This window comes from Onychomys torridus, chromosome 1, assembly GCF_903995425.1.
Source record: "Onychomys torridus chromosome 1, mOncTor1.1, whole genome shotgun sequence".
In the NCBI taxonomy this organism is placed as follows: domain Eukaryota; kingdom Metazoa; phylum Chordata; class Mammalia; order Rodentia; family Cricetidae; genus Onychomys; species Onychomys torridus.
The window spans coordinates 135,423,946-135,439,284 of record NC_050443.1 but is presented as its reverse complement, the minus strand read 5'-3'; the positions used below and the strand labels follow the sequence as shown (position 1 = coordinate 135,439,284).

Below are 15,339 nucleotides of genomic sequence, written 5' to 3'. Positions count from 1 at the left end.
AAATATCCTGTCTGATCACAACACTATTAAACTGAAATCAACAGCAAACAAATCTCTAGTAATTATACAAACTCATGGAGATGAAAGAGCATGTTGCTGAATGATGAATGGGTCAAAGAAGAAGCAAAGAAAGAAATCAAATTTCCTGGAGCTAATTGAAACTGATAACACATCTGTGACACATTCAAGCCATAATAAGAGGGAAATGTATAGCTCTAAGCAACTACATTAAGAAAGTTAGAACAGCACAGATAAATGAGTGAATGATAGAACTCAGACTTTGGAAAAACAAAACAAATGCAAATCCAATCAATGGCAGGGAATAATGAAAACCAGAACATAAATCAATGAAATAGAAATAAAGAAAACCATATAAAGAATCAACAAGTTTAAGAGCTAGTTCTTGGATAAGATAAATAGGATTGACAGACTCTTGCCCCAATTAGCCAAAAGAAAGAGATGACCCAAATTAACAGAAACGGAGATACACAGGGAAAACATTTCAATAAACAGCTTAAAATTCAGGATATAAGGAAATACTTTAAAAAACTATATTCCATGCTAACTTTGGCAGTATATATACTAAAACTGGAACGATACAAAGAAGATTAGCATGGCCCCTGTGCAAGGATGACACACAAATTCATGAAGTGTTCCATATTTTTAAAAAACTATATTCCAATAAGTATAAATTTTAAAGTAAATGAATGAGTTTCCAGATTGTCCAAACCAGCGAAGTTAAACCAAGAAGGTATTTTAAAGAGATTCATAACAAATAAAGAGATCAAAATGTTAATTAAAGGACTTCCAACTAGAAAAAAACAAACAAACAAACAAACAAACCCAGATAGACCCACAAGAGAATTCTCCCAGACTTTAAAAGATATATAACTAACACTTCTTAAATTATTCAAGGAAGTAGAAAGAACAATTCCAAACTCCTCCTACCAAGCCATTAGTACTCTAGTACCAAAGCCAGATAAAGATTCAACAACAACAACAAAAAAATTGCATGTCAATATCACTCATGAATGTATCTGCAAAAAACAATCCTTAATAAAATGCTTATAAACTGAATATAGGCAAATATAAAAAAGATCATTCACTACAATCAAGTTGGTTTTATCTCAGAGATTCAGGGATGGTTTAACACATGTAAGTCAATAAATGTAATAAATAAAGCGTTGCATGATAGTTTCAATATATGCAGAAAAGCCTTTGACAAAATCCAACATGCCTTTGTGTTAAAATCCTAGAGAGAGTAGGACTGGAGAAAATATACTTCAGCTTCATAAAGCCTACCTATGACCCACAGCCAACAGCATCTTAAATGGAGGAAAACTTGAAGCAATCCCATTAAAATCAGGAACAAAACAGAACTGTCAGCCTTCACTACTCCATTTCAACTTAGTGCTTGAATCACTAGCTAAATAATAAGGCAGGTAGAAATAATTAAAGGGATACAAATAGGAAATAAAGATATAGCTGGGTGGTGGTGGTATATGTCTTTAATCCCAGCACTCAGGAGGCAGAGGCAGGAGGAACTCTGAGGCCAGCTCAGAATGAGTTCCAAGACAGTCAACACTACACAGGAAAAAAAAATCTTGTCTTGGAAAAAAAAAATTTTATATATATATATTCATTTCTGTTTGGAGATGATATATTATTATGCATAAGAGACCCCTCAAATATTCCACCAGAAAAACATCTAGAAATGATCAACATTTCCAGCAAAATGGCAGGATGCAAAATTAACTTACAAAAATCAGTAGCCTTGGAGGCTTAAGAAATGTCTCAATGGTTAAGGACACTCTTATAGAGGGTTCTGTTCTTAGTACCCACAAAATGTTTGGTCGCAACCATTTGTAACTCTAGTTCCAGGGGATCCAACACATTCTTCTGACCTATGTGGGCACCAGGTACACATCTAGTCCACATACATACATGTAGGCAAAACATTAATATACATAAAAATTATTTTTAAACCTGAAAAACAAAAAGCAGTATCATTTCTATACATCAATATCAAACATATTGAGAAAGAGATCACAGAAATGTTCCATTGACAATAAATAAATAAATGAAAAATCTAGGATTAAACCTAACCACTGAGGCAAAGGTTCTCTATAATGAAAACTTTAAATATTTGAAGAAAGACATTGAGGTAGATTCTAATGGGTGGAAAGGCCCCTAGAGCTCATGCATTGGTAGAATTAGTATTGTGAAAACGGCCATCATATAAAAGAAATTTACAGAGTCAATGCAATACCAAACAAATCTCTACAACATTCTTCACAGACATAGAAAAAAAATCATAAAATTCATATGAAACCACGAAAGACCTCAGAAAACCAATGCTGTGGATATTGCTATGTATAAATAAAATGCTGATTGGCCAGTAGCCAGGCAAGAAGTATAGGCGGGACAAGCAGAGAAGAGAATTCTGGGAACAGGAAGGCTGAGTCAAGAGACACTGCCAGCCGCTGCCATGACTACCAACATGTAAGATACTGGTAATCCACAAGCCACGTGGCAAGGTATAGATTTATAGAAATGGATTAATTTAAGATGTAAGAACAGCTAGCTAGAAGCCTGAGCCATTAGGCCAAACAGTTGAAACAACATAAGCGTCTGCGTGTTTGTTTTGTAAGTGGGCTGCGGGGGCTTGGCGGGGCCTGCAGAGAAGCTCTCCAGCTACAAACTGAAGCAATCCTGGTTGAAAAGAAGAAGAAGAAGAATGCCGGAAGTAAAACCAACCTTGATTTTAAGATACATTGTAGAGCTGTTCTAAGGGGGAAAAAGTATGGTATCTGGCCAAAAATTAGACACATAGATCAACAGAACAAAAGAGAACATCTAAGCATGAATATAATTAATCATAGCCATCTCATAGTTGGCAGAATGCCAAAAATACACTAGGTAAAATACAGCATCTTCAGCAAATGGTTCTGGGGAAACTAAATGTTCACACTCAGAAGAGAATTAGATCTGTATCTATCACCCTGCATAAAAACTAACTCCAAATGGATAAAATACTTAAACATGAAACCCAAAACACTGAAGTGCTAGGAGAAAGCAAAAGCAACACCCTATAAGATACAGGCATGGGATAAGATGTTCTGAATAGGACTCCATTTGCTCAGGAATTGAGGCCAACAATTGACAAATGGGACCTCATAAAACGAAAAGGCTTCTATACAGCAAAGAAAGTAATCAGCTGAGCGAAGAGGAGGCCCACAGGGTACGAGAGAATCTTTGCACCTGTACATTTAACGGAGACTTGGGGTGATTGAATGAGAATGCCCTCCACCCGTTTGAATGCTTGGTCACTAGGGGACCTGTTTCAGATGGGTTAGGTGTGACTTTGTGGGAGAAGGCGTGGATTTGTTGGAGTGTCACTGACTGGGAACTTTGAAGTTTCAAAATCCCTGACTGGCCCAGTGTCTCATTCTCTGCCCGTGACTTGTGGATCAGATGTAAGCTCTCAGCTACTTCTCCAGCACCATGCCCACCTGACCACCATCATACTCCCCACCATGATGATCATGGACTAATCCTAAGAAATTATAAGCAAGCCTCAATTAAATGCTTCATTTTATAAGTTTCTTTGGTTATGATGTCTCCTCACAATAGAGCAGTGACTAAAACAGGATCAGTATCCAGAATATACAAATAACTAAAAAAACAAAAAGTCAAGAATACAAATGACCCAACTAAAATATGTTATCAGTCTAAACAGAGTTCTTAAAAGAATAAATACAAATAGCTAAGAAATATATTTAAAAGTGTTCAACAGCCTTAGCAATTAGGGAAATGCAAATGAAAAGTGTTTTGAGATTTCATTTTCCCCAGTCAGAATGGCTGAGATCAAGAAAAGAGTTGACAACAAACGCTGAGGAGGACGTGGGGAAGAGGGAACCTCACTCTCTGTTAGTAGAACTGAAAACTAATGTAAGTATTCCAGAAATCACTGTAAAGAATTCTCAGAATGCTAAAAGCAGATCTACCACATGGCCCAGCTATACCACTCCTTGGCATATGCCCAAAGGACTTGACATCATGGTCCATAGATATTCAACCATGTCCATGGCTGCTTTATTCACGATAGCCAGGAAATGGGAACAACCTATATGGTTCCCAACTGATGAATGGATAATGAAAATGTGATACATTTACACTCTAGAATGCTATTCAGCTATAAAGAAAAATGGAATCATGAAATTTTCAGGTAAATATATGGACCTGGGAAATATAATACTGAAAAAGATACCCCAGACCCAGAAACACAAATGTTGCAGGCTCTCTCTTACTTGCAGATCCTAGCTCTGAATCTTTAAATGTGAGTATGTAACTTGTAGTAGCCACAGAAACCAGGGAAGTGAAAAAGAACCATGGTGGAAATCTCTAGAGAGAAGAGTATAATACAACTGGGCTGCTATGAAGGGGAAATGAAAAACAAAAACAAAAACAAAAACAAAAACAGAGAGACCTTTATCTGGGGATGGAGGCAGGAGGGCAATGCAGAAGAAAAGAAAAGAAGGAGGGATATAGAACACTAAGGATGATTGATAAATCATGTGAAAACATTATTTCATGTTTACTTAAAATATTATATATGTGTGTACATATATTTATTTAGATATATAAATAATTTAAATGAAATTGTGCTGCTTGGGGTTATAAAGCTCCCTTCAAGAACTATAGACTGTCTAACAAAAAATCCTAGTATCAGGCATGGAAATCTAAGTTGTTAGTAAACAGACCAAGAGACTCCCAAAACAATGTAGTTTTGCCTTTGGTTGCCAAGGGAGAAAAGCAAATCAATGGTTCTTTTCATCCATAAAGCCTACAAAGCACATGATCAGCATAGCAAGATATCCCAATGGTACAATAGTGGGAGTTAAATCTTGGGCATAACCAATAGCTTTATAATTGGACATGAGGCCCACTCAACAGGTCTGTAAATCTATACCCATGGTTGGTGAGGCCACTTTCTAAAACCAGCATGATTCCCAACCTTATTCTAAATTTCTTATCCTTATATCCACAGGTAAGTAAAGCTCTCACACTTTATCAAAGAAGCTTCTTTTTGCAGCAAATGGAGACTATCACCGAAATCTACAACTGACAAAAATTCAGAAAACAATTAACCAGGGCTTACTCAACACCAACTGATACTTCTACAACACAGCCTGTACAACTAAGGCTCAGTAACATCACAGAAGCAGGGGCAGAAAGATAAGAGCCAGAAGACCAGGAAGTCTCCCCAAGATAATGTCTTTTATGCATGTCAGAAAGCTGCACCCATGAACTCACAACAATGTGGTTGTCTAACAAGACCTGGACAATGACTGCCTCGGTTGACAATGTAGATGGGGAAACTCACAAGGCTCTACCCTAGATGAGAAGCTATAGGCCATTAATGGCTGCTAAGGGAGGAAAAGTTAGTCTTCTCCAGGAATGAGGGAATGAGCCCCTGATAGGTTATTCAATACCAAGGTCAGCCCTATGCACATACACATATGAGAAATATCAAACTGATTTAGCAGGTTGCAATGCATGTGTGTGCATGTACATATGAACAATAATAATTAAAGAAGAGATCATGTATTTGAGAGGTAGTAGGGGACATGGGAGGAGTTGGAGGGGGAAGGAGAGAGGAGAAATGATATAATTATAGTATTCATGTATAAAATTTTCAAAAACTGTTTAAAAAATTTGGGGGGGCATGCATCAAGATCAAGATCTTACCCATGTGAGGCAAGTGTTATATACACAGCTCTCTAGCACAGTGGTTCTCAACCTGTGGGTCATGATCACTGTGGGGTTTTTCACAGGAGTCACATATCAGATATCCTGCATATCAGATGTTTATATTATAATTCGTAACAGTAGCAAAATTACAGTTATGAAGCAGCAACAAAATAATGTTATGGTTGGGGGCCACTACAACATGAGGAATTGTATTACAGTGTCACAGCCTTTGGAAGGTTGAGAAGCACGGCTCTAGTGGAATCTGACTAAATGAAATGCTATTGGCTGGATTTTCAATTGAGAGTGTCTATAAGGATAGGGCCCTTCAGCATTAGAAATCCAAATATGGGTTGGGGATTTAGCTCAGCAGTAGAGCGCTTGCCTAGCAAGCACAAGGCCCTGAGTTTGATCCTCAGCTCAAAAAAAAAAAAAAAAAAAGAAAAAGAAAAGAAAAGAAAAGAAAAAAAGAAATCCAAAAATGAGTTTTAATTAAAAAGTGAAAGGGAGCAAAAAGCTATGTTCAGAGGGTGCCCTTCAGTATCTTTCCTCTTTTTTGTCTTTTCATCTTTTCACATCATTTTTTAGTGTAAGCTAGTAATAAAAGCAGCATGGTGTTTGCATAAAAACATCAACAGCCACATTAGTCAATGAAATCAAATTAAAAAACCAAACATAAGCCCACAAATTTATAGACACCTGGTTTTTTGACAAAGAAGCCAAATACAAACACTGGAGAAAAGGCAGTCACTTCACCAAATGGTGCTGGTCAAACTGGCTGGATGAGTGTAGAATCTATCACCTGCACAAAACTCAATCCGAAGTGGATGAAGGAGCTCAACATAAGACCAGATACCCTGAGTCTGATGAAAAAGAAAACGAGAACTTGAACTCAATGGCACAGGAAAGGTATTTCTTAACAGTAGCACAAGCACTGAGGCCAACAATTAATTCTTGTGGCCTAATTAAAGTGAAAAGCTTCTGTATGGTAAAGGACATCACTACTCAGGCAAAGCAGCAGCCTAAAGAATAGATAGAGATCTTTACCAATTATATGTCTGATAGAGGGTTAGTATCTAAAATATGTAAAGAACTAAAAACACTGAACATCAAGAAAACAAACAACCCAACTAAATAATGGGGTCCTGAACCAAGCAGAAAGCTGACAAAAGATGAAACACAAGTCTCTAAAGAAATTTTCAACGTCCTTACCCATTAGGGAAATGCAAATTAAAACTACTTTGAAATTTTATCTTACTCCAGTCATAATGGCCAAGATCATTAACACAAATGACAGCACATGCTGAGAAGGATGTAGAGTAAAGGAAACACTCATCCATTGCTGGTGGGAGAGCAAACTTGTACAGCCACTATGGAAATCAGTATGGCGGTTCCTCAGAAAGCTGAGAATAGATCTACCTCAAGATCCAGCATGTCATTGCTGGGCATACACATCAAGGACTCTACATCCTACTACAAAGATAGTTGCTCATCTGTGTTCATCGCTGCACTATTCATAATAGTCAGACATTGGAAACAGTCTAAATGTCCATCAACTTACAAATAGATAATAAAAGTACAGTACATGCACACAGTGGAATATTATTCCACTGTTAATAAAAATTAAATTATGAAATTTTCAGGTAAATGGATAGAATTAGAAAATAAATCATCCCAAGTGACTTAGCACAGATCCAAAAGACAAACACTGTATGTTTTCTCTTTTGTGTGGATGTTAGCTTTTAAAATTTCTAAGTTTTCTACCATTGGAATAACTACAAAGATTAAGTGCCTAATAAGGAACTAGTGGGGATGAGAGGCTCTCCCAAGATAGGAGAATTAGAATATAGTGTTATGAAGAGACAGGAGGAAATTAGAAGAATTAAATAGGGAGGGGGATGGGAAAGAAGGGTAAAGAAGAGAATATGGGGAGGGACAACTAACACTAAAGGCCATTTGAGAAACCATGTGGAACCCTACTACTATAGAAGCTTCCTAAAATATATACATATATGAAAGTAACCAAATAATAGGGAAGACAATGACCCAACTAAACATCTTACATCACTAAGAAAAAAAAACTCCATTGCCAGGAATGGGTTATATCTTGTTGAGCTGTTGGTCAAAGGAGCTCTATCAGAACCCCCAAACATCACAGAACACTTGTTAAGGCTATTGGTTACTCTCTACAACCTGACAGTAAGATTCTATTGCTAATGACAATAACTTTTATCATTGGACATAAAGAAGTTGAGCTGGTGTCTATCTAGAAGATCCACCCCTACTAACTAGTGTTCATGATACTGGAAGGTAGCAAAGGAGAAAGGTAATCATCCGTATCACCCAACTACTGTGACCTACAATAGTGAACTACCTGCAAGATGTACTCATGTAATAGGGGCACAAATGTTATGGGAGTAACAACTACTTTTTAAATTTTAATTTAAGGCCTACCCTATAATATGGAACCCATAACTGATACTTTTAATTTGACCAATAACCTGAGCCTAGATAGTTCACAGGCCTAGAAGAAAATATACCACTATTATTCTGCTAAATGAACACAGCAATAAAATGACTCCTAATGACATTCTGCTATATCCATAGATCAATACATTGCTCAACCCTAACTAGAGAAGCTTCTTCTTACAAGATCTGGGAACTAACACAGAGACCCACAAGTGGACAATGTGCAGAGAATAATAGACTTTGAAATATTCAATCCTAAATGGGATGTTTTTATCAAACCCTTCCTGCCTCAAATCTCAAGGATCTGTGCAGAAGAGGGGGCAGAAAGATTGTAAGAGCCAGAGGTGATAAATGACTCCAAGAAACAGACACAATGGTACTAAGGCACCATACAAAGACTGTCACCACATGCACAAGATCTAAGCAGATCCAAAAGAGACAGGGTCTCTGCACTAAGTGGGAAAGTTGGCAGGGGATCCCACTCCTAACCAAGAAGCTATCTGCAATCGACACCCAGTAGCAAAGGTAAAATCATTTTCCTCCAATGGGCTCTCACTAGGTGTATTAGTTACACTTTAGGGTAGTCCTCATGCCCAAGAACGGCCAGCACAAAACTAACTTGATGGTATTTTGTTGACTTTTTGTTTCGTTTGCTTTTGTTTTGACTTTTTTTGTCTTGTTGGTCTTTTGTTTGTTTGATTCGTATGTGTGTGTGTGTGTGTGTGTGTGTGTGTGTGTGTGTGTGTGTGTTGTGTTTTTTTCTTGTCGTTTGTTTGTTTGTTTGTTTGTTGTTGAAAGAGAGAGAAGAACATAAAGCTGGGTGAGTAAGGATATGGGAAGTATCTGGAAGAAATTGGAGGGGGTGGGAAACATGATCAAAATATATTGTATGGAAAAAAATTTCTGGAAAAAAATTTCAATTAAGAAAAAGAAGACAAAAGTAATAATAGATGAGATAAGATAGTGTTTTGTTTTATTTTTTATAGAAATGGTTAATCTGGTTCTAGGATGACAGTGCCACAGTCATCAAAGACAAATGCTCTGTCATTCTCCTTCATTGTTACTTTCCTCCTCAAGTTGGCTTCATGGTATTGAGGTAGCTGCTGCAAATCCAGCGATCTCATTACCATCCTAGATAGGGAAAAAGAAAAAGAAAAAGAAAGAAGGAAATAATTCAAATGCTTCCAGCTAGCTCAGCCTTCCTAGAAAAACTCCCTTGGAAAGCTCCATCTAGTGGCCTCTGAGAAGTCATCACTGTTTTGTTTTGTTTTGTTTTGTTTTTTGTTTTGTTTTCTGCTATGAGTCTAAAAATGTCTTTTTATAGTTAGGTCCAAGACTCAACTATTTTGAGTTCTCTTATTGAGGAATAAGAAGAGAACAAATACCCAGTAGACAATCAATAACATTCCTTAAGAACATAATCCCAGCAGAGCACTGGAAGTACCTGAACATTTGAGACCTGCCTTATTTCCTGCCTGCCCAGGGCAACAGGGAACTGGCTGTATGCTGCATGCATCTATTGACTTCTTTCATTGAGAAAGTGTACTTCCTAAGAACTATGTGGAACATTCCTTTTCTTTATTTCCTATCTCCATTTCAGTCTACATACTACCAGAATGTCAGTCTTGGACTCCATCCTAAGCGAAAACGTGCTGCCAGCATGAACAGAATTCCCTTTGTACAGAGAATATACTGCACACACCCAAATCTGAACTTGTAGGCACTTAGATATTTGCCAATAACTAGCCTCTGAGAGCACTGAGTGTTCTAGGTAGCTGCCCAGGGACTCTTTCCAATCTTCAAGGAACCAAATACTTTTCGCAGGAGTGCAATAGTCTCTCCTGAATCCAGTCCAACATTTGTTACAGTATCTCATGGCTGGTTTGGAAACACAAGCATTCAGGAAGCCTTGAAGTTGCTAGAGAATGGGTCCACTCTCAAGGGTGTCACACCTAGTAAGAGGGATGGCCGAAAGTGTAGAGACATTGTGGAAGATGGTCTATGGATTCCTGGCTTCAACTGTTCAAATAAATAAATAAGCCCATCTAATAAGCCCATTCCCCGATGGCTCATCTGGACACTCTTACTTTTTCTCCCTGGGAAAGACATTGGATTGCTCTACTCTCTCTTTGGGACACTAGGTGCTGCTCACAAGTGTCTCCACTACTCTCTCCTAGGCTGTATCTTACCCTTCCTCCCACTCTCTTCAGCTCTAGGGCTACGCTCAGATGCTCAACTTCCTGGAGTTGCTCTTAGATGAGAAGCCACTGCCAGAACTGAGATCACTTTGGCTTCCCTGGTTGGGCCACAGCTATGATCACCTCCAACCAATGAGCAATCCCTGACAAACACCCTTCCACACCATGGCTTAGTCTCCTGGATTTAAACAGCTTGGTGAATATAGAAAGTTAGTAAGTCTATCAATACTTGTTCATAGGTGCAACTTCACCATTAGGCCCTGGGCCTCCACCCAAAATCTAAATTGCCAACAGTGCAAAAATATCTTTCCTACATTCTTAGTTTTGTATTCTCATTGTATAAGTAAATTGCCTGAGGCCATAATTATGATTCTTAGCAATATCATAATTGAAGTACTAGCAGTTGGGTGTTGTGGCTCACACCTTTAATCCTAGCACTTGAAAGGTAGAGACAGGCAGATCTCTGTGAGTTTGAAGTCAGCCTATTCTACACAGCAAGTTCCAGGACAGTAAAGGCCACATAAAGACTTTGTCTGAAAAAAAAATTAACTGTGACTTCTGTATACAAACAGACAAATGCAGTGTAATATATATATATATGAAAATATGATGGATTTTTTTTTTGGCAGCATGAATATCCAGTCACACATAATTTATTTTCTCATCAAAAATATACTTTTCTATGTAGTAGTGTATTTGGACTTTCCAACTGCTCTGAGATATACAGCTATCAGGCAAGTATCATAATCCTTTAAGACATCAGAAATGGAATGTTCAGAAGGTCAAATCATTTTCTTAAAATACCTCCAACAGTATAACAGAACTTTATCTCCTATCCTGGTCTGTGTACCTTAACAGAGTAGGATGTCAAGTCCTTTGGGCTTATGCTAAGTAGTGGTGTAGTTGAGCCACATGGTAGAATTATTTTTAGCTTTTTGATAATTCTCCACACTGGTTTCCAGAGTGACTGGACCAGTTTGCAATCCCTCTGACAGTGAATAAGGGTTCTCTTTCTCCCATGCTCCATCCAGCATTTGTTGTCCTGTTGTCTGCCATTTGTTGATCTTTGCCGTTCTAACCGAGGTAAGATGAAATCTCCAAGTTGTTTCAATTTGCATTTCCCTATTTGCTCAAAATGGTGAGCTTTTTTTCTTCTTCTTCTTCTTCTTCTTCTTCTTCTTCTTCTTCTTCTTCTTCTTCTTCTTCTTCTTCTTCTCCACCTCCTCCTCCTCCTCCTCCTCCTCCTCCTCCTCCTCCTCCTTCTTCTTCTTCTTTTGAGATATATCTTAGCCATTTTTTCCCTTCTTTTGAGAATTCTCTGTTCAGGTCCTGGACTTAGGTTTTGAATGAGTTGTTTGGTTTTTCACTCCATCTTTTAAGTCCTTTATTCTGAACATTAGTCCTCTGTCAGATATATAACTAGCAAAGATTCTCTCTCAGTCTGTGGGCTTCCTTTTCACCCAATTGATCGTTTCTTTAGCTGTGCAAAATCTTTTTAATTTATGAAGTTCTCCTTGTCAACTCTTGGCCTTAATTCCTTGACAAATAGAGTCCTATTCAGAGAGTTCTCTTCTGCACCTATGCCATGTAAGTACTTCTTATGTTTTCTTCTAGTAGTTTCAGTGTTTGAGGTTTCATATGTAGGTATCGATTTACTTAGAGTTAGTTTTTGTGTGAGGTAATAGATGTGGGTCTAATTTAATTCTTCTGCATATCTGTTCATGTCTCTGTCACTAATTCCACAAAGCCTGAAGCTGTAGGAAGCCCAGGGTAACTATGGAGGGACACTAGGAAGCAGTCCTGCTGAGCTCCCAGCCAGCAGCCAGTACCAGCCTGTCAACCACGTAAATGAGCCTTCTTAGGTCAACCAGTTCCAGTCAGAACATACAAGCTGTGGTAATATTTTGTTTGTGCTCTAACAAATAAAGCTTACCTGGAGATCAGAGTGCAGAGCTAGCCACTAGAGGCCAGGCAGTAGTAGCACACACCTTTAATCCCAGCACTTGGGAGGAGGAAACCAGAAGTGATATGGCTGGTCAGAGAGAGGAAGTGATAAGGCGAAGTGGAGACAGGAGCTGGGCCCTTCTGTCTGAGGATTCAGTAGAGGTAAGAAGTCTCTCTGGTGGCTGGTTCCTTTACTTCTCTGACCTTTCAGCATTTACCCTGATAGAATTCGCATTATAACAAGCTGTCTGCATCCTGCCCTGCCAAGTTGGAAGACCCACAGACTAAATAAATAATTGCTGGTATTTTAAGTCAACAATTTTGAGATGGTTCATTCTAGAACAAATAACTGGAATCCACTTTTCTAAACCATACAATGATACCTTTCATACCACTGCGACAAAATACCTGAGATACACCTGAAAGAAGACAGACTCTTGTTGGCTCATGGTGTCAAAGGTGTCAGCTCCTGCTCACAGGGGGCCCCCATTGCCTGTGGGTTGTGACAAGGAAGTGAGTACATCCTGAGGGGGAGGGTGTGCCAGAGACCTGCTCACAGCATGGCAGCTGGGAAGCAAGAAGAAAGAGAGAAAAATTCTGGATCTTAGTATGGCCTTCAAGGGACTGTCCCAAGGACCTGACTTTCTTTCACTAGACCCTCCCCTGAGACATGCCCATATCTCCTGATGACACACAGGCTAGTGACCGAGTGTCAACACATGACCTTTGGGGAGACCCCCCACCCTTACCCAAGGACATACATCCAACTGGTTAAACACTGTGAACATGTTCATGTTTGTTTCACACAAGAAAAAGTAAATGAAGGCAATCCCTTTCAATTTGTAAAAGCAAGAGAAAAGAGACAATTAAACAAATTGTTTTAAAATGCCTTCAATCCTAATTAATAAAGTCATATAACTATAAATATGTTAGTATTTGGTCCAAAACTCTGTGAAAAGAATTAAGCCCTCAAGCTTTGACAGTTCCTTGAAGGGCTTCTAAATATAGGAAAATAAAACTGAAATTCATGTCACTTTGATAATGGCATCACTTAAAACTATAAGTTAATTAACTAATTAACAACTTAATTAACTCAGCACTTAATTTACTTACTTGAGTTCACTTAAATTCCCTAGACATGATTTAATGAACTTTCAGTGTAATTCCTGACTAACCATGTAAATTGTGTGATGTGTATCTGTTCAATTGAGTAGACATTTCTTGAAATTAAATAACTTAAGGCAGATGCTAAGCCTAACTGTGAGTTTTATTTTCTCTTCAAGAGAGAAATTTGACCTGAACTTCTGATATAGCAGTTTTCTCACACTGCATTTTCTTTTCTTTTAAAAACAAAAACAAATACCTGAATGTATTGATCTGTTTAAATGTATCGAAATAAAGTTCACAAAGTATCTAACCAAAGTGAAAATTTTTTATCATATATATTAAAAGTGTACTTTCTACATTCTTTTCAGTTTTTTATTGGATATATTAGACATAAAAATACCCATTATGAGACTTTGTACATGTTTAATTATATTCACCTCCCCTTACCTTCACTAAGCTTCCTTCCACACCTGCTGATCCCTTCAGCTTCATCTTCTCCAGGAGTATATCTTCTGCTGTCACTTCTTTTCGTTTGTTTGTTGGTTTGTCTTTGGTTTTGGTGACCCAGTGAGTCTCATTCAAGTTGCTTATTAGAGCAGGGTGAGAGTATTTTCTGGAGTGTGGGCTACTTATCAGTGGCTATGCTAATGAAGGAAATATCCCTCCCCCAGCAAACATGAACTGCCTACCGAGGCTCATGAGTTCCTTCCTTCTCCGAGATGGGATATTGAGGGGCCTCGTCTTGTACAAGTTCCACACACGGTATCACAGCTAATAGAACTGCCTCTGGGTCAAACAATACTTACAAAGCACAGGAGAAAACCATTGTGCATTCTTCTTCTTCACGTGTTTACTTACTTCGCTCACTTGTTCCCAGAGATGAAACTTACATTGCCCATGGCGTACTCACTGTGGGTCTGCCTAATCTTACTGTTTTCCTAGTAGTTCATTTTGTTGATTTTTTTTTTTTTTTTACAAACATCTTACTCTAAAACAAACTGCAATCCTTTGCAAATCCAACTCTTCTTCAAGTGCAGTTTTAGAAGCCTTGACTTAACTGTGCTAAACCCTGGAAAACAGAAACAAAATATGAGAAAGTGTCCCTTGCTCTCATAAAGCTTACATGTTGGTAGGAAAGGTGGGTGGCACTGTTACACAGTTTAATCATAAACAGCATGTGCTAAATATATGGAGAAATAAGAAGATCCAAGTAAGACGGGAAAGACAAGGCCTGCTGGAAAAGACAAACTTGCAGGGAATGAAAAACGGAGGGCAATAAGGATTTGACACCTAGCAAATCATGTGAGTAAGTCATAAACTAAAGCGGGTAGTAAGGACAGCATAAAACTCATCTCATCTGGAGAGAACAGAGGTAATATGGTAAGTGAAGAAAGGCAAGCCCAGGGCCCAGCTGCAGAAGGCTTCTTGAGGAATACTAACAGAGGTGCACCTGATGAGGCCAACCTCTAGATGCACTGAAAATTTCTGAGGTGAGAAAAAGATCCCATGATGGTAGAAGGACATCCTGGGTTCTTCTGGTATGGTATGCTCCATGTAAGTAGCTTGAGAGCATATAGGTTGAGATTGTAATAGTTAATACGTTTAATCTTTTCAGAATACTGATCAGTATGTAGGTACAATAATAATCTACCCCATCAAGAGCTTAAGTGTCAGTTTGCTGTTCACTGTATGTATTTTAGGTCCACTAGTATCTCATGTAAGTCTCAAACTGACTTTATATTCAGGTTCTATATTATCACCCAAGAGGAATTGACTTCAGGAACCTTGGAGATACCCATATCTGCACATGCCCACATCTGTTGTATAAAATAGCATAGTGTTTGCTTGCATATTATTTAGGCACAATGTA

General features: G+C 38.2%; 1 non-coding gene and 1 pseudogene across 1 annotated transcript; both read left to right on the top strand.

Moving 5' to 3' along the window:
* The window catches only part of LOC118577976, a 32,908-nt pseudogene that overhangs the window by 11,701 nt on the left and 5,868 nt on the right, over positions 1-15,339 (top strand).
* LOC118576802 lies at positions 559-665 on the top strand. Its single transcript, XR_004944012.1, has one exon. It is a non-coding gene; the product is annotated as a U6 spliceosomal RNA (small nuclear RNA).